We start from the raw sequence: 27,820 nt of genomic DNA on the forward strand, positions 1-27,820 counted from the left end.
GGAAGAAAGAGCATCTATTTGAAAATTGGCTTTCTAATTTATAAGCTGTGAGATATTGATAACTCCCTGATTCATTTTGTCTTAATTCCCTGATCTATAAGATGAAAATAATACTCATCCATTTGCCCCAGATATATTAATTAAGCAATCATAATGTTTCAGACACTGTGCTAGGGTTCAAACACTGTAGTAAGGATATGGGCTTCAGGACATTAGTAGTTTAGGGAATGAGATGATGAGTAAATAAACAATTAGATTACAGGGTTAAGAGCAACAATATATATTTGAACAAGGTGCTGTGAGAACACAAAGGCAGCGTGTTTAAATTTAACTAGTGTAATTAAATGAAGAAAAAATAGAGAGGTTAGTCAAGTGATCAGAAGTTTACAAAGATACAAAGGTTTGAAATAACATGATCCTTTTTTTTAATACAAACGTGTACTTTGGATGATTACACAGAAAACCACATGTTAGACATGTGGTGGGAATTTAGAAAAGTGTGATAGGTAGTTCCTAAGAGGCCCTCAATAATCCTACCTTCTAGCATTCACACATTCATGTAATATTTTCTCCATGAGTGCAGGTTGACTTAGTGACTTTCTTCTAACCTATACAATACAGCAAAAGTGATGAGATGTCACTTTCATTATTCGATTACAGAATTTAATCTTCTATCTTTCTAGCAGAGTATCTTTCTACGTTTCATGAAACAAGTTGCCATGTTAGAGAGGTCCACATAGCAAAAAGTTGAGGGTAGCCTCTGGCGAACTACGAGCAAAGAACTGAGACTTTTAATACAACAATCCACACTGACCTGAATCTTGCCTATAATGAATGCTCTTGGAAGAAAATTCTGCCCCAGTTGAACTTTTATTGCAGCCTTGTGAGAGACCCTGAGGCAAAGTATTCAGCTAAACATTGCCAAAATCCTGATAGAAACTTTTACAGTCTCTATTTTACATAATAAGTGTGTTTTTAAATGTTTTTATTTTTGTAAAATGTACATAACATAAAATTTACCATCTTAACCATTTTAAGTATGCAGATCAGTGATATTAAATAGACTCATAATGCTGTGCAACCATTGGCATCATCCATTTCTCTAACACTTTCATCTTGTAAAACTGATACTCTGTACCCATTAAACAATGAGAGTCCATTCGCTCACATCCACCCAACCCTAGACAACCTTCATTCTATTTTCTGTACGATTTTGACGATTCTACATACCTCATAGAAGTGGAATCATACAGCATTTGTCTTTTTGTGACTGGTTTATTTCACTTAGCATAATGTCCTCAAAGTTCATCCTGTTCTAGCATATATTTGGATTTTCTTTCTCTTTAAGCTTCAATAATATTTCATTGTATGCATATACTACATTTTGCTTACCAATTTATCTGTTAATAGTGTCTTGGGTTGCTTCCATGTCTTGGCTACTGTAAAAATTGCTACTATAAACATGGGTATACAGATATCTCTTTGAGACCCTGCCTTCAATTGTTTTGTATATCTACCCAGAAATGAAATGGCTACATCATATGATAATTCTATTTTTAATTTCTGGAGGAATCACCACATTGTTTTCCAGGCAGTGGTACCATTTTACCTTGTCACCAGTAGTGCACAAGCATTCTGACTTCTCCACATTCTTGCCAACATTAGTTGTTTTCTGGGTTTTGTTTTTTGTTTTGTTTTGTTTTTGTAGCCATTCTGACGAGGTTATTATCATTAGTCTCATTATCATAATGTGAGATGCTATCTTATTGTAGTTTTGATTTGCATTTTTCTAGTGATTAGTAATGCTAAGTATTCTTTCATGTGCTTATTAGCCATTTGTATATCTTTTTTGGAGAAATGACTACATGAGTCCTTTGCCTATTTTTGAATCAAGTTGTTTGTTTTGTTGTTGTTGTTATTGAGTTTTAGGAGTTCTCTATATACTCTGATTATCTATCCCTTATCACATATATGATTAGCAAATATTTTCTCCCATTCTGTGGATCACCTTTTAATTCTGTCAATAGTGTCTTTGATGCATAATTTTTAAAAATGTTCATGAAGTTCAATTTGTTTATTTTTTCTATTGTTGTGTGTGTCTTTGGTATCATATCCAAGAAATCACTGCCACATCCAATCTCGTGAAGCTTTTACCGTATGTTTTAGATATTACATTTAGGCCTTTGATGCATTTTGAGCTAATTTTTGTATGTGATTTTAGGTAAGGGCCCAATTTGATTGTTTTGCATGTGAATATCTAGTGACCCTAGCACCATTTATTGAAGATTGCCCTTTTCCCATTGAATGGTTTTGGAACCCGTGTCAAAAATTATTTGAAGAAAAATGAACAGAGCCTAAGGGACCTGTAGAATACCATCTAACAGACCTAATGGAACTATATATATATATATATATATATATATATATAGTTTGTGGGGGGGATTCCAGAAGGAGAAGGGAGAAGGGGGCAGAGAGAATATTTTAAGAAATGATGACTGAAAACTCCCCAAAGGATTGATAGAAGACATTGATATAATCATCCAATAAGCTTAACAACCTCCAAGTAAGATGAACTCAAAAAAGAAAACTCACACCAACACATACAATTATTATTTGAAAAACGAAGACAGAGTCTTAAAAACAGAGAAGCAACTCATCACACATAAGAGATTCTTAATGAGATTATCTACATATTTCTCATCAGAAACTTTAAAGGTTAGGAGGTCAGTGGGTCAATTTATTCAAAGTGCAAAAAGAAAAAAAAAATGCCAGCCAAAAACCGTATATATAGTAAGACTGTCCTTCAAAAGTGGTGGAGAAATTAAGGCATTTGCAGATAAGTAAAAGCTGAAGAAGTTTGTTACCACTAGACCTGTCCCTTAAGAAATGCTTAGGGGAGCCCAGCAAGTTGAATTGAAAGGACACTAGACAGTAACTAGAAGGCATAAAAGAAATAATAATCTTAATAAAAGTAAATACATGAACAATTATAAAAGCAAGTAGTATTGTAATAATGGTTTATAACTTCATTTTCTATGTGATTTAAAAGATTAAAACATTTAATAAATAATTTTTAATCTAAAAGCTATTACTATTGGTTCATAAATCCACTTTTTTTATATATAAGTGGCTGATGCATTTCAAATAAATATTAGTTTGGGGCACACAACATATAAAGATGTAATTTTGTGATATCCACCAGAGAAAGGGGTGGGGACAGAGCTTTTAAAGGAGTAGAGTTTTTGTATTTTGTTGAAGTTAAACTGGCAAAAATTCAAGTTACAGTGTTCTATCTCTAGGATGTTAAATGTAATATCCATGGTAACCACAAAGAAAATAGCTATAGAATATTTACAAAAGTAAATGAGAAAGAAATTTAAAGGTTTTACTACAAAAAAAACACTAAACACAAAATAAGATAGTAATATGGGAAATGGGGACAAAAAAGCTGTAAGGCAAATAGGAAACAAATAGCAAAATGAGAAAAATAAGTCTTTTTTTGCCCAAGCATGTTTTTTTTTCCCCCGATCACATGTTTACCCTACACACAGCACAGTCCAAGAGCAATCATCAACTTCTACATCCTTTGGTAGGAAGAATTCAAAAATATGTTATACATGGTTCCTCAGAAGGTCACAAGTGGAAAATCTCAGGGGTCCTCAGTTACCCACAGCCATAAATGCAAGCTTTAATAACTTTCTTCCTCTTTTACTTTTCCTACTCGCTTACTCTGCCTTCAGGAATAATTCGCCAAAACTATCTGCACTTATATCTTTGTCTCAGGAGCTCATATTTGGACCTTTAACACCCTCATATTGAAAGTAATTAAAAGATGATTGAGCGGAAGCCAGCAAAACTATAGAAATTGGAGTAATCAGAGTGAAAAGTGATGAGAACCTGAAATAATACAGTGGCAGAAGAGATACAAGGAAAGGATTAATTTAAAGATATCAAGGAGGTAAGGAGCAGTGAGAAATTGTGAAATATTGGAGTGAAATACTAACAAGGGAGGAAGAATCAAGGATAATTCTAGTTCTGTGGCTTAGGCAATCAGTTGGATGAGTAATGGGGGAACCACAGCAGGAACAGGTATGTGTATGTATATGTGTGCTTATTAGTGGAGACCACATAATGAATATTATTCAGATACCTGTGGAAACTTCACAAGGCAATCTTAAGTAGACTCTTGACCATCTAGTCTGATACTGGAAAAATTTCAGAGATATATATATTAGGGATCTGATGTCTGTGGGACCACCATTGACCAATAGGAGATGGAAGTTGGTAGACAAATACTTTTAACTTTTGCCCCCTGGGTGGACAGTTGTTGTATTTCTCAAGACTTCTCAGAAGACTGCACATGAACAAGAAACAGTTGCTCGTTTAAAATTTAAATTATATCTTTATACTTGTTTCTTCCTTATTCTCTGTTTCATTCTTCTGTTTCTCATATCCTGTCTCTCTCTGGGCATAATCCCAATAAACTATCTGTACAAAATCCTTTATTTCAAGCTCTGCTTTTGGGAGAATCCAGGTTAAGACAAAGAATAAGTTAATGCAGAGATGGAATTGGAAGTATAGATGGGATAATTATCTTGGAGCAGGAGCAGAGGAGATGTCTTTCAATACATAGATGAAAATAATGGGTGTAGCCATAGGTGATTTTTGTAAGTGTATTAGTTTGTTTTCACACTGCTAATAAAGACATACCTGAGACTGGGCAATTTACAAAAGAAAGAGGTTTAATGGACTTACAGTTCCACATGGCTAGGGAAGCCTCACAATCCTGGCAGAAGGCAAGGAGGAGCAAGTCACATCTTACATGGATGGCAGCAGGCAAAAAGAGAAAGCTTGTACAGGGAAACTCCCATTTTTAAAACCATCAGATCTGCCAGGCACGGTGGCTCATGCCTGTAATTCCTGCACATTGGGAGGCGAGGCGGGTGAATCTCCTGAGCTCAGGAATTCGAGACCAACCTGGCCAACATGATGAAACCCCGTCTCTACTAAAAACACACACACACAAATTAGCCAGGTGTGGTGAGAGGTGCCTATAATCCTAGCTACTCGGGAGGCCTGAGGCAAGAGAATCACTTGAACCCAGGAGGTGGAGGTTGCAGTGAGCTGAGATGGCACCACTGCACTCCTGCCTGGGCAACGAGAGTGAAACTCCATCTAAAAATAAAACAAAACAAAAAAACAAAAAACAAAAAAGAAAAACAAAAACAAAAAATCAGATCTCATGAGATTTATTCACTATCACAAGAACAGAATGGGAAAGAGCCCCCCCCCGTGATTCAATTACCTCCCACTGGGTTCCTCCCACGACAAGTGGGAATTGTAGATGAGATTTGGGTGGGGAAATAGCCAAACCATATCAGTAAGGGATAAAATACTTTTTGTTTCTGCCTAAATATTTTTGGCAAGATAGAATGCAATTTCACCTGCTGAGGTTAAGGGAGGATGTGGCTGTGTAAAGATTTCTGAGAAATGTGAAAATTTGGAACAGCAACTGAGGGGAATGGAGTAGATACTACCTAAAGATGTGTAGAGGGTTGCCCAGGAGGATTTTAAGACCTAGCTATGATTTATTTATTTATTTTTCGTAGCATCAATTCTCCCTAGTAGGTCCTTTTCTCCAGAAGAAACTTTAATCACTAGAAAGTAGTCTTCTCTGGGGATTACAAGGTTGGTATGGTGGGTAGAATGGAGAATAGGGTTAGGAAGTTTAAAGAGCTGGGTCTTGGACAAAAGCTGCATAGTGAAGGGAGTGAACACAGAACTACATTGATAGATTTGTAACAAATGATATAGCTCTGATGTGGCTGTTGTGTAGAATGACTAAGAAAGAGAAGAGGCTACATAGAGACAAGTGTATCTCTGTGAAAAACTTCAGGAGTATAGCAGATTTGAGTTGTGATAAGATCCAGGGTGTGGCTGTGTAAGTGGATTTGGGGAAGGTCATTGGACAAAAAGATAGGCTGCTGAATAAGCCCTGATCATAGACTTTGACATCACCCAAAACACTTGTGGAACTAGAGATGGAATAGACGACTCTAGGCCATATGTAGACCATAACTCCCTGTGGTTGGCAGATGGTAGTGCAAAAAAAGGAGGAAACAATAGTGATTCTACTAGACAAGAACCCCAAAGGGGGTTTGGAAATGGTAATGAGGGGCAAGAAAATAACTGAATTTCCTCTTTATTAGTTTCTGGTATCCACAGAGCTTGGATGATAGGAAAGGTACAGTTAAGTCTGATTTTGAATATAGGGGGCTGGTATTATTTCTAACTTTAGGATTGTTATGAGGACTCAGTATATGTGAAAACATTTTGCCAGCAGTGGATTATTACTCTTACATAAGTTAATAAAATACAGAGAGGAAGCAATTGAAAAAACAAGGTCAAAAAGCATACTGGATGACATCAAGGAATATAAATAGAAGTTGAGAGCAGTATTGTAAAGAAAGATGACTGTTTTCTCTGGGACTGGAGGGTAATTCGAGAATGTAAGAGTAGAAATGGAGACATTGCTATCTCATCTATTCTAGAGCACATTCAGGTTCATTATGTGGAATTTGAACATACCTGTCAAAGTGACTGGGTTATGAAATCATTAATTCAGGAGACTGGCTTAGATTTTAAAGCCATTTTGTTTTTGAATTTATCTTTAATACCATATTTCTACTTTCAGAGGTAATGAAATAGCTTTGTTGTGTAGCAGTCCAGATATTTAGAAAACATTTAGGCACACTTTCTAGTTATTCATCATTATCCAAGTCCTGGGTGAATTTTGTAGCAGGTGATGATTAAATGCTAGTAGGACGTTAACAATAAGATGGAAACCTGTGCTTGTGGCGATTGCTGCAAGGCAGGACAGAACTGAGCCTTTCCAAAACTGTTGGCTTGACTCATTTCATCCTCCTCTTCACCTTATTTGCAACTGTAAAAATACAAATAAATGGAGAAACTCTGGAAAGAATATTAAATGATTCAGAACAATTATGTCTCTGTATTTCTTGATATTTCAAATAAAGGTAAAAACATTTTTAATGTTTCAAAATGATTTTAAACTCAAAATATTGCCTACTTTATACATTATTACTATCATCAAAATATGAATTATGGATTGGGCAAACACATTTTCTTCAGAGATTTTCTTTCAAAAATTTTAATTTTAAGTGTTGTCTTGCTTTATTCTTTTCAACAGAGTGAAGGTGAGATCCACTAAACAGAATACGAGGCCCATTTGTCACTTGTGTAAATGCCCTGTTTTGATATAGACTGAAAAAGGTGCAGCGTGGATAAATTCAACTTTACAGAAAATAATTCAAGCTGAAATGTAACAGTGACTCAGTACAGTTTATTACATGCGGTGTAACTAGTTGGCACCATTGGTTATGTCCAGGAACAAGTGAAGCCTGGGATTGCATGATTTGTAACCTAGGACAAATCAACTAATCTGTTTGTGCTGGGGTTTCCTCATCTATAAAATACAACACTGTAAAACTCATAGAACTGTGATAAGGTTAAGGATAAACTGAGAGAGAAAACAGGAGAAGTCATCAAAAACAGTACCTACCACATATCAGTATTAACTTTAATGTCCACTTGGCTCTCTTATGTATGGTGAGATATATTTGAAACTATTTTTACTTTACATAATGCTCAATGTTTTAGTATTATATAGCTATTAAATAATATTCTTTTGATGCTTAAATTCAGAAAAAACAAAATTATCCAGTTATTTAAATATTGATTAACACTAAATATACAATCATGTCATCTGCAAACAGGGACAATTTGACTTCCTCTTTTCCTAATTGAATACTCCTTATTTCTTTCTCTTGCCTTATTGCCTGGGCCAGAACTTCCAACACTATGTTGAATAGGAGTGGTGAGAGAGGGCATCCCTGTCTTGTGCCAGTTTTCAAAGGGAATGCTTCCAGTTTTTGCCCATTCAGTATCATATTGGCTGTGAGTTTGTCATAAATAGCTTTCATTATTTTGAGATGCATCCCATCAATACCTAATTTATTGAGAATTTTAGCATGAAGGGCTGTTGAATTTTGTCAAAGGCCTTTTCTGCATCTATTGAGATAATCATGTGGTTTTTGTCTTTGGTTCTGTTTATATGCTGGATTACGTTTATTGATTTGCATATGTTGAACCAGCCTTGCATCCCAGGGATGAAGCCCACTTGATCATGGTGGATAAGCTTTTTGATGTGCTGCTGGATTCGGTTTGCCAGTATTTTATTGAGGATTTTTGCATCGATGTTCACCAGGGATATTGGTCTAAAATTCTCTTTTTTTGTTGTGTCTCTGCCAGGCTTTGGTATCAGGATGGTGCTGGCCTCATAAAATGAGTTAGGGAGGATTCCCTCTTTTTCTATTGATTGGAATAGTGTCTGAAGGAATGGTATCAGCTCCTCTTTGTACCTCTGGTAGAATTCGGCTGTGAATCCGTCTGGCCCTGGACTTTTTTTGATTGGTAGGCTATTATTGCCTCAATTTCAGAGCCTGTTATTGGTCTATTCAGGGATTTGGCTTCTTCCTGGTTTAGTCTTGGGAGGGTGTATGTGTTCAGGAATTTATCCATTTTTTTCTAGATTTTCTAGTTTATTTGCAAAGAAGTGTTTATAGCATTCTCTGATGGCAGATGGTATTTCTGTGGGCTCGGTGGTGATATCCCCTTTATCATTTTGTATTGCATCTATTTGAGTCTTCTCTCTTTTCTTCTTTATTAGTCTTGCTAGTGGTCTATCAATTTTGTTGATCTTTTCAAAAAACCAGCTCCTGGATTCATTGATTTTTTTGAAGGTTTTTTTGTGTCTCTATTTCCTTCAGTTCTGCTCTGATCTTAGTTATTTCTTGCCTTCTGCTAGCTTTTGAATGTGTTTGCTCTTGCTTCTCTAGTTCTTTTAATTGTGATGTTAGGGTGTCAATTTTAGATCTTTTCTGCTTTCTCTGGTGGGCATTTAGTGCTATAAATTTCCCTCTACACACTGCTTTAAATGTGTCCCAGAGATTCTGGTATGTTGTGTCTTTGTTCTTGTTGGTTTCAAAGAACACCTTTATTTCTGCCTTCATTTTGTTATGTACCCAGTAGTCATTCAGGAGCAGGTTGTTCAGTTTCCACGTAGTTGAGGGGTTTTGAGTGAGTTTCTTAATCCTGAGTTCTAGTTTGATTGCGCTGTGGTCTGAGAGACAGTTTGTTACAATTTCTGTTCTTTTACATTTGCTGAGGAGTGCTTTATTTCCAACTATGTGGTCAATTTTGGAATAAGTGCAATATAATGCTGAGAAGAATGTATATTCTGTTGATTTGGGGTGGAGAGTTCTGTAGATGTCTGTTAGGTCCTCTTGGTGCAGAGCTGAGTTCAATTCCTGGACATTCTTGTTAACTTTCTGTCTCACTGATCTGTCTAATATTGACAGTGGGGTGTTAAAGTCTCCCATTATTATTGAGTGGGAGTCTAAGTCTCTTTGTAGGTCTCTAAGGATTTGCTTTATGAATCTGGGTGCTCCTGTATTGGGTGCATATATATTTAGGATTGTTAGCTCTTCTTGTTGAATTGATCCCTTTACCATTATGTAATTGCCTTCTTTGTCTCTTTTGATCTTTGTTGGTTTAAAGTCTGTTTTATCAGAGACTAGGATTGAAACCTCTGCCTTATTTTGTTTTGCATTTGCTTGGTAGATCTTCCTCCATCCCTTTATTTTGAGCCTATTTGTGTCTCTGCATGTGAGACGGGTCTCCTGAATACAGCACACTGATAAGTCTTGACTCTTTATCCAATTTGCCAGTCTATGTCTTTTAATTGGAGCATTTAGCCCATTTACATTTAAGGTTAATATTGCCATGTGTGAATTTGATCCTGTCATTATGATGTTAGCTGGTTATTTTCCTCGTTAGTTGATGCAGTTTCTTCCTAGCCTTGATGGTCTTTACAATTTGGCATGTTTTTGCAGTGGCTGGTGCCGGTTGTTCCTGTCCATGTTTAGTGCTTCCTTCAGGAGCTCTTGTAGGGCAGGCCTGGTGGTGAAAAAATCTCTCAGCATTTCCTTGTCTATAAAGAATTTTATTTCTCCTTTGCTTATGAAGGTTAGTTTGGCTGGATGTGAAATTCTGGGTTGAAAATTCTTTTCTTTAAGAATGTTGAATATTGGCCCCCACTCTCTTCTGGCTTGTAGAGTTTCTGCCGAGAGATCAGCTGTTAGTCTGATGGGCTTCCCTTTGTGGGTAACCCGACCTTTCTCTCTGGCTGCCCTTAACATTTTTTCCTTCATTTCAACTTTGGTGAATCTGACAATTATGTGTCTTGGAGTTGCTCTTCTCGAGGAGTATCTCTGTGGCGTTCTCTGTATTTCCTGAATTTGAATGTTGGCCTGCCTTGTTAGATTGGGGAAGTTCTCCTGGATAATATCCTGCAGAGTGTTTTCCAACTTGGTTCCATTCTCCCTGTCACTTTCAGGTACACCAATCAGACGTAGATGTGATCTTTTCACATAGTCCCATATTTCTTGGAGGCTTTGTTCATTTCTTTTTACTCTTTTTTCTCTAAACTTCTCTTCTCACTTCATTTCATTCATTTGATCTTCTATCACTGATACCCTTTCTTCCAGTTGATCAAACCGGCCACTGAAGTTTGTGCATTCGTCATGTAGTTCTCGTGCCATGGTTTTCAGCTCCATCAAGTCATTTAAGGACTTCTCTACACTGGTTATTCTAGTTAGCCATTCGTCTAATCTTTATTCAAGGATTTTAGCTTCTTTGCGATGGGTTCGAACTTCCTCCTTTAGCTCGGAGAAGTTTGATTGTCTGAACCCCATTGTCTCAGCCCAAAATCTCCTTAAGCTGATAAGCAACTTCAGCACAGTCTCAGGATACAAAATCAATGTGCAAAAATCACAGGCATTCTTATACACCAACAACAGACAAACAGAGAGCCAAATCATGAGTGAACTCCCATTCAAAATTGCTTCAAAGAGAATAAAATACCTAGGAATCCAACTTACAAGGGATGTGAAGGACCTCTTCAAGGAGAACTACAAACCACTGCTCAACGAAATAAAAGAGGACATAAACAAATGGAAGAACATTCCATGCTCAGGGATAGGAAGAATCAATATCATGAAAATGGCCATACTGCTCAAGGTAATTTATAGATTCAATGCCATCCCCATCAAGCTACCAATGACTTTCTTCACAGAATTGGAAAAAAATACTTTAAAGTTCATATGGAACCAAAAAAGAGCCCCCATTTCCAAGTCAATCCGAAGCCAAAAGAACAAAGCTGGAGGTATCACACTACCTGACTTCAAACTATACTACAAAGCTATAGTAACCAAAACAGCATGGTACTGGTACCAAAACAGAGATGTAGACCAATGGAACAGAATAGAGCCCTCAGAAATAATACCACACATCTACAACCATCTGATTTTTGACAAACCTGACAGAAACAAGAAATGAGGAAAGGATTCCCTATTTAATAAGTGGTGCTGGGAAAACTGGCTAGCTATATGTAGAAAGCTGAAACTAGATCCCTTCCTTACACCTTATACAAAAATTAATTCAAGATGGATCAAAGACTTACATGTTAGACCTAAAACCATAAAAACCCTAGAAGAAAACCTAGGCAATACCATTCAGGACATAGACATGGGCAAGGACTTCATGTCTAAAACACCAAAAGCGATGGCAACAAAAGCCAAAATTGACAAATGGGATCTAATTAAATGAAAGAGCTTCTGCACAGCAAAAGAAACTACCATCAGAGTGAGCAGGCAACCTACAGAATGGGAGGAAATTTTTGCAATCTACTCATCTGACAATGGGCTAATATCTAGATCTACAAAGAACTCAAACAAATTTACAAGAAAAAAACAAACAACCCCATCAAAAATGGGACATGAACAGACACTTCTCAAAAGAAGACATTTATGCAGCCAACAGACACATGAAAAAATGCTCATCATCACTGGCCATCAGAGAAATGCAAATCAAAACCACAATGAGAGACCATCTCACTCCAGTTACAATGGCAATCATTAAAAAATCAGGATACAACAGGTGCTGGAGAGGATGTGGAGAAATAGAAACACTTTTATACTGTTGGTGGGACTGTAAACTAGTTCAACCATTGGGGAAGACATTGTGGCAATTCCTCAAGGATCTAGAACTAGAAATACCATTTTACCCAGCCATCCCATTACAGGGTATATACGCAAAGGATTATAAATCTTGCTGCTATAAAGACACATGCACACGTATATTTATTGCAGCACTATTCACAATAGCGAAGACTTGGAACCAACCCAAATGCCCATCAATGATAGACTGGATTAAGAAAATGTGGCACATATACACCATGGAATACTGTGCAGCCATGTCCTTTGTAGGGACGTGGATGAAGCTGGAAACCATCATTCTCAGCAAATTATCGCAAGAACAGAAAACCAAACACTGCATGTTCTCACTCATAGGTAGGAATTGAACAATGAGAACACTTGGACACAGGAAGGGAAACATCACACACTGGGGGCTGTCATGGGGTGGGAGGAGGGGGGAGGGACAGCATTAGGAGATATACTTAATGTAAATGACGAGCTAATGGGTGCAACAAACCAACATGGCACATGTATACATATGTAAAAAAAAAAAAAAACTATCTGAAACTTGAAAATGAAGTAAAAGGGTGAGTACCATGTCCTTTAAAAAAAAATTAACACTTGCTTAATTAGATTTCTGAAACATGTAATTAAAATCATAAGTATATTATATCACATTTAAGACTTTCAGTCACTTAAATAAAGCAGGAAAATACTTGAAATTATCTCAAAATTTTTAAAGATTTATATTTAACCCAGTTACAAAATTATCAATAGAGTGGATGTAGCCTTGTTTTCATTGTATTTTTATTATTATTCTCATTCTTGTTAACGTGTTCACTCTTAAATTTCTTCTTGGGTCTTCTTGGGGTTACAATAACGTCATCAGTCATAGTGTTTATTTCCTAAGGATATAGCCATCTTCCAAGCCAAAAATAAAAGATTATTGTCTCATTGCAGCTGAAGTTGCAAGTTCTGGATGATCAATTGATTCTTTGTTGGCATATGGACTTAGTTGTATTTTCCAAACCTTGACAGTAATGCTCCAGGCTGGACATCGTTTAATTTCCCATCTTTACTTGCTACATCCACAGAACTCCCTGAGTCCAAACATTTCCACTGAGCTTTAGCTTTGTAGATCCTGTTCCCTTTCCCAAAATTGTTTAGACAAATTTTACTCGGTCATTATTACTTCCCCACTATTTGGTCCTCTTCTGTTAATCTGAAGTGTTAGTATAACGGAAAATTAATGTTTAACCTATTAATATGTCATTATAAATAATTTAACCAGGAGACAAAGGATTGAGTCTGCATAATTACTTCTCTTGAGAACATTTTTAAGCCATTATTTGGGAACACATTGCTAACTCCTTTTTGTTTGGCCTTTGTGTGTACAATGACACATTCTTCATACAGTTCCCACATTTCTCAGGAGTATTTGGCATAGTGTCCTGTTATCATTTATTTATTCAATTGGTAGAGAAAGTTCTTCTTGACGAGTGAAAATGTACTTAATAGTAGAAACAGAATACTCAAATACTCCCATACTAATTAAAATCAATGAATCTAATTATACATTATTTGAGCTGCCATTCTTTTGCATCATAAATCACTTTAAATGTCTTTATTTTCCTATTTTAGACTTGTGAATTTTCATAGATTTATCTTGTTCTATTTAATTATGTTTTTCATAGTGGCTAGACATTTGACAATCTGATATAGCTCCTTTACCATTTGAGCAATACCCCCTAAAACCCATGAAATAATTCTTGCTTTTTTCTCAAGCTAGTTTAGCCTGCCTTGAATGTTCCTTGCTATGAGATACAAAATAAGCTTCTTTCCTTGTTCTCCTTTTAGAGGTGTTAGGGTGCACATAAGATGGTCTTAGTTATATTGCTGGTAGCCAAAATGATGCTGTGCCAGGGTACGTTAATGAGAGAGGTGCAAAAGCGATTTTTTTCTAAAATCATGAATGCACAATGGTTCTAACTTAGTAGTGATCTCCCTGTATCTCTCATTGTTCCAATATGTATTTTATTTGCATTTTTTAACAAAATACCTATTTAACTGATTAACTCCTCAAACAAACAAGCTTTAATTACATTTCCTTTTTATACTCCTTTGAGGTCTCGTTGACAATTATTTTTGGTTATTGTATTTGCTGCTGAAATTCCATCTTTTATAATTTTGTGTTTTCTGTACCAGGTTCCATTTTCTGTTACTTTTATTAGAGAATCAAGATATTTCAATGAGATGTTATAAAATATGAAAATATATTGTTAATTTGTCCCAAATTGCCGTGTATATGAATGTATTCTTTCACAAGTGCTTTCCCCAAAAGGATTGAAATTTCTTTTATACTATGCATGTATTTTATAGATCAAAGGACTTTCATTATCTGCATATTATTTTCGATTGAATAACTATGTTTTTTGTTAAACTAGATTTCATATAGTATTAGCAGAATATTGTACATCTGTGAGTGAATGAATAAAACGTGTACCTGCTCTACACTCTAATTTACCAGAAATTTGGAACAATTGGGGGTTGAAATTGTGTAATTGGTTTGGCTTCAGCACAAACACGTTTTAGACATGAAAGAACAGAGCTCACCAAGAGCAATAACGAGCTCACGATGGGCCTATCAGTTGGACAGACGGTGATAATTCTGGTTAAGTGTCCTCTTCTGGACTGCTTGGAAGCACAACAGATATAATATTTAAAACTAGAATGAAACACAAAATCTCAGAACTATGTGGATATTGAAAATAACAGAGTAAGACTCTACAATAACATCAAACCTAATTCATAAATTTTAAATATTATTCTCAATGACAAATGATCGTTTTGAAATCATAATTGAAAATTTGATTTGATCTGATTTGAAATCATGATTTGAAAATTCAATAAGAGCGGTTATATTTGTGAATATAACTGCCTAGCATTCTATTTGTAATCTTTTGAATTTAAATGTCTTTCTGAATGTGAAAACCTAAAATGAGAAAATCCTGACATTGGCCCTTATTTTATTCACTGAGAAACATTTAATGGAATTTTATTTTGCTTTGAAATATGATGTTTTATTAGGCCCTGTATCTGACAGGATAACTTCCTGTTCTCTTTCCTTCCTCTCACTTCCTCTCTCTTGTTCCTTAAAATAGGAAGACCTATCACTGGGGAGAATGAAATACTTCTCTACCTTCATTTATGACCTAGAGAACTGTTGCTAGCACTACTAATAACTCAGTGGTTGTAATGAGAATGTCTACAATTGAAGAGAGGGACTAGCAGCTTTGCACATTGTCCAGCCATAACAGTAGCAAGAATGCAGAAGTCTCTTTAGACAAAGTGTAAGTTGTATAATCGATATTGACTATTTGAGTAATTTTTCTGATATAGTTACTTGTAGCAAAAAAAATTATATTCTACCATATTTTTTTCATCACACAGCTATTCAGTAAGAGCAAACAACTACAAGAATGAGTGATTTGTCTTGAGAGTAATTCATCTACATCATATAAAGAGCCATGCTTTTTCTCAGTAACACAAAGCATATAGTTCTACTTTTGGTTTGGGTTTTTTAAAGAAACAATTCTTGCTTTTTTCTTTGAGTAGCCAGTGTGCTGAGACTAAGTGGGTTTTCTCATCTCTCCTGCACGGCCTCTCTTGCAGCATGGTAATCAGTCACTTTGCAGTTGTTTGTGAAAGGAAATCTGTGCTTTTCCCTACAGATTATGAGAAGAGACTAAGCTTTTTTAGACTATTTGAGCCAATATGCATTTTCCATGACTTTCTGAGAAGTCCTAGATAAGGAGGGAGAAAAGGGAACAGATTTCTATTGCAATTAATTTTCAGTTAGCTGCGGTGAGAAAATTGGTCCTAATTAACACATTCAGCTGAGTAGGGAGTAGGCTGTGGTTTTCAAACGTTAGTGTGCATCAGAATCACCTGGAGGGCTGTTAAAATACAGACAGCTGGGCCATCCCTAGAATTTCTGATTCAGTCGTTCTAGGGTGAGGCTCAATAATTTGCATTTGTGTTAAGTACCAGGTGATTCTGATTGTGCTGGTCTGGAGACCCACACTTTAGGAACGACTGCATTAAAAAATATATGCTCTGTGAATCCACTAGATTGTTAGGTTGTGGCCCTCACAGAGCAGTAACTTTGTCTCATCACTCCTCCTCTCACCTAGTATGCTGCATTGAACATGATATATTCTCACCAAATCAATATTTACTAAACATGTAACTCTGGTGGCTCCTAGATTCCTATCAAATTCCAATTTCCCCCATTTTGCCTCTTGTATTAATCTGTTTTATTTTCTTCATAGAATTTATCAATATATAAAATTATTTTCTCATTATTTGCTTATCTTTTATTATTTGTCCCCCACTCACACACTTACACTAGTATTTAAAATATGCGTCTATATTGTTTAATATTGTGCTCCAGTGCCAAACAGTAGGTATTAGACAAATGCCTGGGGAATAAATGAATGAACTGTGAAATCTCTTTAACAACTGTCCATTCATTCATTCATTTATGGATATTTATTTATAAAATGCATTCATTTCCAAAATATCAATCTGACAGTGGTTGCAGCTCATGTTGTTTTGACTTACAAAAAAATCAAGTCAGCTTTAACCAAAATTGAAAAGTACTTAATAGCAAATAGCTCAATCATGTTTAAAATAATGCAAAGATGGGGTTATGATAAATATGCGAATATTTGTTATTTGCATTCCCTATCCTTTTCCCTACCTTATAGAAACTTCCTGTAGCTTAACATCCTTCTCTCCCTTCTAGTCATCTTCCTCGCTACTCTCCCACGTTTGCCCTTATTAATTCCATTCTTGATTTCTTCATTCTCACTGGGATATAAAGCAGCTGATTGCAGATTGCTATGTTAACTTTTCCAGCAATGCCTGGATTTTAAAATCAAGGTTTAATCATTCTTAATATAAAGTTAACACACGTGTTCATGAAAAAAACAAATGTAAAAAAAAAGTTGATTAAAAGAAAGAAAAAAGTCACTTCTTTATACAAGCAGACTTGACTACTGTTAACACTTTGATACCTTTTCTATGAAATCTCTTGTGATGCATTTTCTATCTAACGATGATAAAACAGTATCTATAAAATTATGCCATTTATAAGGCCTTTCAACTGAACATAAATGCAATGATAATCACAGAGTATAAAAATTCAATAATTCGTAAAGGGGAAAAACATGAATAATTTTGTCATTTAGCAGTAACACTAACACTTTGGTGAATTTCCTTGCAAAGGCTTGTTGATGACACATAGAATCTGTCACAGTGTAATTTATAAGTTTTCCTGAGTTAAAATGAAAATAACTTTGTGTTTGAAGTCATTCAAAGATAATGAAAATTATCACTTAAATTTTTAGGTAATGAAAATTGCCATTACAGAGCTCTATCAATCTCTTCTTAATGTGGAGGAAGAAGAAAGAAACAGAGATTTTATTCCCTCCACTAACGTTACAATATCAAAAATAGTTCAAGTTTGGAACTATATACAACCAATTATTGTTTTAATTGGTTGCCATGGTTGGCAATATATTGCATTTGAAACATAAAGTTTGTATAATGAGAAATTATTGGTTGCAAAAGAAGTTGCAGGAAAAGATAAAATACTGAGAAAAGTACTTTAGGTCATATTTTAGGAAGCCATAAAATGTACCTTACAATATGTAGTTCAACAGGGTTTCTGAAGTTAAAAAATTAAAAACATGAAAAAGAAGTCTTTTTTATTTTTAGGTTCTGATTTTTTAGTCATTCATTTTTTAATTTTCTTTTTCATTTAAAGAGAAATCATGGTAACCTTCCTGAGCCATTACATATTTGAGAGTTTCTTTCAGTAGCCTTGATACATTAAAGAAAATCAAGCTCATTATAAATTCCTTAAAACACCACCATCTCTTTTCATAGTCTATAGATAGCGTTCCACAGTTGTTGGGTTCCTGTTACAGTTGAAAAGACTGAGAGAAGCCTGTCTTTATTCTTTACTGATCTTTCTCTTCTTTCTTTCCCTTCCTTCCTTCCTTCCTTCCTTCCTTCCTTCCTTCCTTCCGTCTCTCTCTCTCTCTCTCTCTCTAGCACTTTCAGTCTGAATAACCAGATTATTTTTCAACTGGAAAAGGAAAGTTTTCTTAACTGTATATTTACTTTTGGTTTGTATTCTATTTTTTCTGGTCTCTTACTGAGTAGCAATCACTACATACCAGGCACTGTTCTGGCTGTCGGAGATTGAGTGAGATAGAAAAGGTCTCATTTTCATGGATCTTAAATTTTAGCAGGGAGAGATTAATAATAAACAAGTAAAAAGAAAAAAAAGGTAAGTTGATAGAAAGCACTGGTGAGAGAAGAGAGGGAGCTGGTCAATTTTAAATAGAATAAGAAAGGACCTCTCTGAAGAGATTAACATTTGTTTGGAGACCTGGGGACTGTTCAGATAAATGAGAAACAGAACGTTGAGAGCATAGCGAATGTGGCAAAAAGTGGTAGGAGCTAAAATCAAAGAGGTAGGATTGAAAAGTTTTACAAAATGAAAAGATATGATTTGGTCTACATTTTCAAAATATTTTCCCTTGTTATTATTTCACAAATGATTGTAAGAGGTAAGAGTAGAAGCAGGAAATCCAGTTAAGGATCTCATGCAGCACTTCAGGTGAGAGCCAATGGTAGCTTGAACCAGGGTGGTGGTAGGCAGACAGAGGGCAGTGAATGGATTTAGGACATATTTTGGAGGTTGAATTGACAATACTTGCTGAGAGATTGATTATGATGGTTGAGGAAAGAACTTTTAAAAAATGCTTCTGGTTGTTTATCTGTAGAAAGGCATGGGCGAAAGAGACCAGCAGAAGTAAAAGTTTGGGTAGGTGGAGGAAGAAGAGTTCTGGAATCTAGGTAAGAGATGGAGCAGAGTGATGCGAGAAGATGAAAGTATGACCAATATTGAAAATGTAGTTGGGTTAGTGGATTAAAACTCTCAGGGCCCTTGAAGGAATGATGGTATGGGGATTCCAGGTTAGGTGAACTGGAAGAATTAGAGGTGATCATTAGAAGAAAGGATACTTGTTATCGTGAGTTTGAAGGTGGGCCACTTGTTGCTAAAACAAAATCAAGGGTGTAACCATGTGCTTGACTACTGTGGGATAAAAGAAATGATCACTGGAGTTTGGAAGGTCAAAGAACTGAGAGGCCAGAGGAATTATCCAAATGAGAATTGATGCCATCAGGAATGGTTGTGAAAGTACAGGTAAAGAGGAAGACATTGTGCCTTTTGCAAAAAAAAAAAAAATATGGATGACATATAAGTGAGGGTGGGAAATGGCAGAATCTCAGAGCCTGACTTTCAAAGAGATTGAGATTTGTGGGGGGAACAAAAAGACCAAAAATGGTTTGAAAATAGCAAAGAGGAACAAAGAGAACCTTGACCCATCTTTACAAACTGGTTCACATGGTGAATAAAATAAAAAGCAGCTTTGACATAAGAAAGTTGTAAAGAAAGTGTCACCCTTGGGAAAAAAAATCAAAAACAAACAAACAAACAAAAAACAGAAATATAGACCAATAGAACAGAATAGAGAACTCAGAAATAAGACCACACACCTAAAACTATCTGTTCTCTGACAAACCTGACAAAAACAAGCAAAGGGGAAAGCTCAACATCACTGACCATTAGAGAAATGCAAATCAAAACCACAATGAAATACCATCTCACACCACTCAGAATGACTATTTTAAAGAAGTCAAAAATAACAGTTGCTGATGAGGTTGGGAAGAAAAGGGAATAGTTTATAATATGGTTTGGCTGTGTCCCTACACAAATCTTAACTTGAATTGTATCTTCCAGAATTCCCACGTGTTGTGGGAGGGACCTGGGGGAGGTAATTGAATCATGGGGGCCAGTCTTTTCTGTGCTATTCTCGTGATAGTGAATAAGTCTCATGAGATCAGATGGATTTATCAGGTGTTTCTGCTTTTGCTTCTTTCTCATTTTCTCTTGCTGCTGCCATGTAAGAGGTGGCTTTCACCTCCTGCTATGATTCTGAGGCCTCCTCAGCCATGTGGAACTGTAAGATCAATTAAATCTCTTTTTCTTCTCAGCCTCAGGTATGTCTTTATCAGCAGTGTGAAAACAGACTAATACAGTTTATACACTGGTGGTGGGAATGTAGATTAATTCAATCATCGTGGAAAGCAGTTTGGATATTCTTCAAAGACTTTCAAACAGAACTACCATTCAATCCAGCAATTCCATTACTGAGTATACACCCAAAGGAGTATTAATTGTTCTCCCATAAAGGCACATGCAGACATATATTTATCACAGCACTATTCACAAGACATGAAATCAAGCTAAATTCCCATCAATGATAGATTGACAAAGAAAATGTGGTACATATACACCATGAAATACTATGCAGGCATAAAAAAGAATTAGTTCATGTCCTTTGCAGGGACATGGATGAAGCTGGAGGCCATTATCCTCAGCAAATGAATGCAGGAACAGAAAATCAAATACATGTTCTCACTTATAAGTAGGAGCTAAAGGATCAGAACTCATGGACACATAGAGGGGAACAACAGACACTGGGGCCTATTGGAGGGTGGAGGGTGGGATTAGGAAGAGGAAAAGGAAAAATAACTAATGGGTTATCACCCAGGCTTAATACCTGGGTGATAATTGGAACAACAAACCCCCATAACAGAAGTTTACCTATAAAACAAACCTGCACATGTAACCCTGAACTTAAAAGTTAAAAAAATAAAATACAGTAAAGAGATGTCTGTCCTGCCTATTGAAAACAAAAAAAAAAGTGTCATCCTCAGGACATATTTCAATAAGGACTAAATGCAGGGAAGATGTTGGTTACAGAACATGAATTCCAGAGTGCATAGTGAGAAGATCTGGGAGGACTTGGGCTTGAACCAGTGTTTTCTGCTTCAATGAATACCATATTTTTCTGGTTCTATCATTTTGCAGTTTGACTTTCACATCAAATGTTTAAATTTCTATGGTATTAATTCTTCTTTTTATTCATTGGAAGTATCTTTGAATTCTGCTATTGTATGTGTTACAGTACATTAAAATGGAGACCAGACCTGAAGAATCTGAGCAGACAAAACAACTTAGGCTTCATAAGTGACCCCAACCTTGCTTGATTTGCAAACATAAATGAAACTTAACTTGAGCCCTTTTTTGTAAATGCCTATATTAATAAAAAACAGAACTTAAGCTCAACCAATCAGAAGTAGCCAACAAATTTATGTTATATAATTCGGGACTTTAAAATGGGATACAGCAAATAAGACACTGTATAAGAGCAACCAATCAAATATTTTTTATTTTGTTTCTGTACTTATCCCATAAATACCTGTCCCTGACTATTTGTCATCAGAACTGATTTGTCACCAAAACCCTTTCAGCCTGATGTTCCCCAATTCATGAATTACTTCTTACTCAACTAAGCTCTTTAAAATGTTATTGTGCCTTAGAATTTTTTAAACATTTATTTTTATTCTTTGATACAATCTCTTTTCATTTGATTCTGCTTTTCCCTCATTTGACATTTTTCTCTCTTAAAAGTATCTGGTTTTATCCACAGGTTGTGTCTTCTGGAATCATATAAAGATTTTCAAATATTTTAATCATCTTGTGCTTATTTCAGAAGGTTATTTTCAGATATTTGCTTATTTTCTGAATGATGTTTACTTTTCACCTTAATTCTGTAATTTTATTTCATAAGTGTGAAATGATCAGTCAGGGTTTTGGTCATGCTCAGTTTTCTTTTCAAGTATGTCAGAAAATATAAAAGGCCAAGGGTAGGAGCATGGGTAGGCCCTGTGCCAAGGGTGACTCCATCTAGATGTCAGAGACACATGACCTGGCAAGGTGCCAAGACCTCAGCACAATATGAAGGGATACTAATTAGTCAAGCTATACATACTTTCTCCTCTCAAATTTAGATCAGAAAATGAAGATCAAGATGTCTGTTGCGACAGGGTTAGCTAGCTACTACTGAGAGAGGAGACGGGTAATTAAGAGAGATACTATGCACTCCACTAAAGAAAGTTTGTTGTTCCCAGGTCTGCCTCATTTATCAAAGCCTTGCCCATTTCATTTCATTTATTCATGCAAGAAATCTTTATTTTTATGGAGTTTAATTTGTATAGTTTCTCAGATTTGCAGAATAAGGATGTGTGACATATGTTGTTTCTAATAATTGTATTCTCTGTTGGGAATACTAATTCCACAAAATGTCCAGGGAAGAAGGTGTTGCACTTTATGGTAAATATTTTTTGGTAAATACTGCAAACTATGCAGCTTGCTGTCCCCATAGTCCTGATTACAATGCATATTAGCATAATAAAAATATGATAAATCTTATTAGGAAAGTTGCTTTTTAAAAATAACTTGTTTTTTCAGTCACTTGAGCACAAGATCCTGTATCTTATTCATTTGCGTGCATTATGTAATATCTATGGTAGTTATTTAGAACATGAGTACTTGGAAAAATATCGACTCAGCCAATTCCCTGTATCCAAAAGGCTCTTTTCTCTTTCATCTATGTTAAAATGGGCCTTCATTTATGCTCATTTTCTGGAGCCATGAAACATCGAAGTTAAAGGAAAGAAGTACATGAATAACTTCAATTCCCAGAATGCCCATGCATTTGAGAACTTTTCCTCTTTCTGCCAAATCTACTTTGCACTGTAAGAAACATTATTCCCATTAAGCAATGTGCCAATTCCAATCTACTCCACACCAAGTTCAACAAAGTTGTTTTATTGTTGTTTTGTTTTGTTTTTTTTCAAGCATTTCTGCCTCTCAATGGCATCAGAAAAGAAGACTGATTAGAGGAAAGAGGAGGAATCTACTAGCTGCCTTAAACAAGTGGCCACAGAGTAAAATAATAGAGGTCTTTTCTTCTGGTTTATCCAAACCTGAGTCCAAAAGAATGAGAGCTTACAGGATTTTTCAATATATTTGAAGGCAATAATAGATTCACTGGCATTATATCACAGTTTCTATTGATTGGGCTTTCTAATCCATTTCTCTTTTTTTTTCTTAATTAACTGGAAATTTTGCCATGATTCTGTGAGTAAATGGATAATCAGTCCCACTTTATATAGGGGTCTGTTTTCAAATTGTGTGTGTGTGTGTGTGTGTGTGTGTGTGTGTGTGTGTATGTGTGTAAGTATAACTTCCCAAGTATTTCAGAGGAACATTAGCTGCCTGCCAAACAAATATGAAACTGCAATTCTCATCCTAAACCTGCTTTTCAGGAATTAACATTTTTAACTAAAAAACTGAGACTCTCAATATGCAATTTTGCATATGAGAGAATGGGTGGGAAGTTGTAAATATGGGATACAGTGGCCTCAAAAGACCTGAAAACATACAACATGGGTGGGTACACACACATAAATCTCTCCCAGAAACATATACATAAAATTATGTGGTTATATGTATATGAAGATGGGCATGTTTATATAAACTAATACTTTATTTTTAAAATATTTTCCTACATCCAGAACAAATCAACAAAACAATATTAAAATTATATCATCAAGAAATTGAAACCAAACTATTAGCAGACACTAGGTAATGAAAGAAGTGGAATAATTTTTAAAAGTAGAGAAAGTTTGATAAATACCACACAGGTCTGTTAAAAAATGATAATCAAAAAACAACTTCTCTCTTCACTTTGATTAACATATTTGCCTATTCTGCAGTTTAAAAACTGAACTTATAATTTTGACTGGAATATGAAACTGATCAATATCTTTGGCAGCATCCACAAACAAGTTGAGTTATTCCTCAAGAAATCATAGGAAAGAAGCTTTTGGGAAAGAGCAAAGGGGAGTAACCAGTAACTTATATGCTAGAGGAAGTACACAATGGGTTCTTTTAGTGCTGGATATTGAAGAGAGAATGCTCTTGAAGTTCCCATAAAACATTTTGTGAATTAAGCTAAAATGTCAATGACTTATAAAAACAAAGAAAAATGCCTCCTCTCTCTAATTACCTTTTGGAATCATTAAACATTCTGCAATTTGTTTTTAAGAATTATCTTTTTCCACTAGATTTTTGAAGAATTAATGAGAAAAAACTGTGAAAATCTTTTGGTGACTGTTATTAAAAAATAATAGGGACTGTGTTTTGGTGTACTCCTGCCTTCCTCTGAGTTCCCTAGGTACTGAAGTGGAGAGCTTGATAAAGTCGACCGAAATAAGTATGAGCTTTATTTTTAGGTACATCCAGAGAAGTTTTAAAAAAATTATTTATACTTAATTCATGTAACATGAGAATGTGACATTCACTCCCCATCTATCTCCATCTCACCTGTCTGTGGCCTTAAGTGAAAGAAAAACACTTTCCTTTCCTTTTGTTCAAAGCAAAAATTGACATCACCATAGCTTGTTTATGCCAGTTAAATGATGCATTTGTATAAATAATTAGAAGATTTTTCTGAGGAATATGTAGGAGAAAAAGCAAGATAATCAGAAATACTGTTGTTGCTTTTAGTACACTTTCTTTAATAAAACGTTGTTTACTATTCATATTATCAGCAGTTATTTGCTTAGAAAAGTTTTCTGAATCCTACATAAAAACAATGAGAAGAACATAGATGTGAAGGATACAGAATAACCCATATTATAACCTACCTATCCTCAACTTTCACTTGATATCTCGATATTTGGTAGGCAAAATATTTAGAATGTTCAAAATATGTTAGACCATGGAACATTACAGGGTTTGGCAACAATGCTATGGGAATTTGACAGTTGTTTCCATTACTTTTATGAGCAAGGTAACAGAACACACTTACCATCAAGATACAAATGGAATACAATGAATACTGGAGGCTCTCTTACAACCTATAATTTCCACCCAGCTTATATTCTCTCCCAATAACATCACCATTTTAGCCACTCAAAGCTTCTGCAAAAATGAATATCAAACTAAAAAGAGTAATAAGTAATATTTATCATGCATCATGAACTATTCTACTTACTTTGTACAAATACGCTTTTAAAAAAATCAACCTAAAGAGATATGTATTGTTATTATTCCACAGCAATAGGCAGAAATGTCAGATGCCCCCTGTGATTTCTGCTTTCTGGTATCCACACTTTTGTGTAACCCCCTTCTCATTGATTGCAGGTAGAACCTGTAACTTTTTTTTCCTTCTTTTTTTTTTTTTTTTTTTTGAGATGGATTCTCGCTCTGTCACCCAGGCTGGAGTGCAGTAATGTGATCTCAGCTCACTGCAGCCTCTGCCTCACGAGTTCCAGCAATTCTCCTGCCTCAGCCTCCCAGATAGCTGAGATTACAGGTACATGCCACCACACCCAGCTAATTTTTTTATTTTTAGTAGAGACAGGGTTTCACTATGTTGGCCAGGCTGGTCGCGAACTCCTGACCTCAGGTGATCTGCCTGCCTTGGCCTCCCAAAGTGCTAGGATTATAGGTGTGAGCCACTACGCCCAGCCTAGAACCTATAAATTCTAACCTGTAAACCAAAAAATAAAATTCTAAGTTTCCTGCAACCATTCAAATGAACCCCTCTTTTTGGCCAAGGCATTCCGAAGCTAACCTGAAAAACTGGTTCAGGTCCTGAAAGGAGGGTCAGAAATGATTCATTATACCCTCCTCCCTTTTGGAGTTCAGGAAAAGCTGACCAACATTAACATTAACACAGTTCTTAAGTCTGAAGAGAAATATTTACAATCTATTCTCTCTGAAGCCTGCTACTTAGAGGCTTCATGTACACGATAAAACTTTGGTCTCCATATCCCTTTACCACCCCAGACATTCCTTTCTATTGATTCCAGGTCTTTAGATAACAGCTTAGCTCAACCAGTTGCCAATCAGAAAATGTTTAAGTCTATCTATAACCTGGAAGCCCCTGCTTCAAGTTGTCCTGCCTTTCCAGACCAAAACAGTGTACAACTTAACATGATTGATGTCTCATGTCTTCCTAAACTGTATGAAACTAGGCTGTTCCCCAACCACCTTGGGCACATGTTCTCATGGTCTCCTGAAGGCTGTGTCATGGGCCATGGTAAGTCATATTTGGCTCAGAATAAATCTCTTCAAATATTTTACAGAGTTTGACTTTTGGTCAACAAACCAACAGAATATGGCAAAGGTGAAAGGATTTTCAGGAGGCAATTAAGGCCTCTAATCAATTGACTCTGAGTTAATAAAAAAGAATATTTTGGGTGGTCCTGACTTTATCAGGGAAGCCCTTTAAAAGAAGACTTTTTTTTTTTTTGAGACAGAGTCTGGCTCTGTCCCTCAGGCTGGAGTGCAGTGGCACCATCTCGGCTCACTGCAAGCTTGCCTTCCGGGTTCATGCCATTCTCCTGCCTCAGCCTCCCGAGTAGCTGAGACTACAGGCGCCTGCCACCACGCCCTGCTAATTTTTTTGTATTTTTAGTAGAGACAGTGTTTCACTATGGTGGCCAGGATGGTCTCGAACTCCTGACCTCATGATCTGCCCACCTCGGCCTCCCAAAGTGCTAGGATTACAGGCTTGAGCCACCAAAAAAAAAAAAAATAAATAAAAAGAAGACTTACGCTGTCCCTGAGAGAAGAAACTGGAAGTAGGAGATACGCTCTCATGCTGGCCTTGAAACAAATAGCCACTGTGTACTGCCTACGGAGAGGGGCAGTCTATAGATGCTGAAGGATTTCAGTCCTACAACCTCTGATTTGGTTTGGCTGTGTCTGCATCCAAAATCTCACCTTGAATTATAATCACCATTAACCCCAATAATCCCCACATGTCAAGGGAGAGACCAGGTGGAGGTAATTGAATCATGATGGCAGTTTCGCCCATGCTGTTCTCCTGATAGCGAGTTCTCGCGAGATCTGATGGTTTTATAAGTGTTTGGTAGTTCCTCCTGTGTTCCTTCTCCCTCCTGCCACCTCATGAAGAAGGTGCCTTCTGCGGTGATTGTAAGTTTCCTGAGGACTGCCTCAAGCCATGCGTAACTGTGAGTCAATTAACTTCTTTCCTTTATAAATTACCCAGTCTCCGATAGTATCTTTACGGCAGTGTGAAAAAAAACAAACTAATACAACCTCTAAAAACAAAATCTTGCCAATAACTTAAGTAAGCTTCAAAGAGGACTCTGGGCTCCAGAAGAGAATGAAACTTGGCCAATGCCTTAATTTTAGCCTAATAGGACCCTAAGCAGAAGATCTTGGTAAACCATGCCCAGACTACTGACCCACTGAAACTGTGAGATAATAAATGTGCACTGTTTTAAGCCACTATGTTTATGGTAACTTGTTATATAGTAATAGATAACCAATATGCCCCTATTTTACATATAAAGAAACTAAAGAAATAACCTGCACTCCATTGTAGCTGGTTCATTGGGAAAAACCATGACTCAATCCCAGGCAGCCTGAATCCAGAGCTGCATGGATAATCACTTTACTATTACTTATTGGAAAATTGGTTGAAGACTCAAAAGGCAACATCAGCAGCAATATGAAACATACAATATTGAATGTATAATGCATACTTAAAATTTTTATATCAAATAGTAAATCCTCCATGGGAAATTATTTTGAGGAGTAAGAAATCATCTAAAAATCTGATCTGAGCACTATAATCAAGGTTTATCCTGATTGCAAATTATTGTGACTTAGAGTA

The 27,820-nt window shown here is 36.0% G+C and overlaps 1 long non-coding RNA gene across 1 annotated transcript in view; it reads right to left on the minus strand.

Annotated features, from left to right (window-relative positions):
* The window catches only part of LOC131382131 (uncharacterized), a 56,214-nt gene extending 29,277 nt beyond the window's left edge, over positions 1–26,937 (minus strand). The window contains exon 1 of the long non-coding RNA XR_009211329.1: positions 26,734–26,937. This is a non-coding gene — a long non-coding RNA (uncharacterized LOC131382131). The remainder of the gene's footprint in view (positions 1–26,733) is intronic.
* Positions 26,938–27,820: the final 883 nt, after the last annotated feature.

Source organism: Hylobates moloch, unplaced genomic scaffold (assembly GCF_009828535.3).
Source record: "Hylobates moloch isolate HMO894 unplaced genomic scaffold, HMol_V3 SCAFFOLD_20, whole genome shotgun sequence".
NCBI lineage: Eukaryota > Metazoa > Chordata > Mammalia > Primates > Hylobatidae > Hylobates > Hylobates moloch.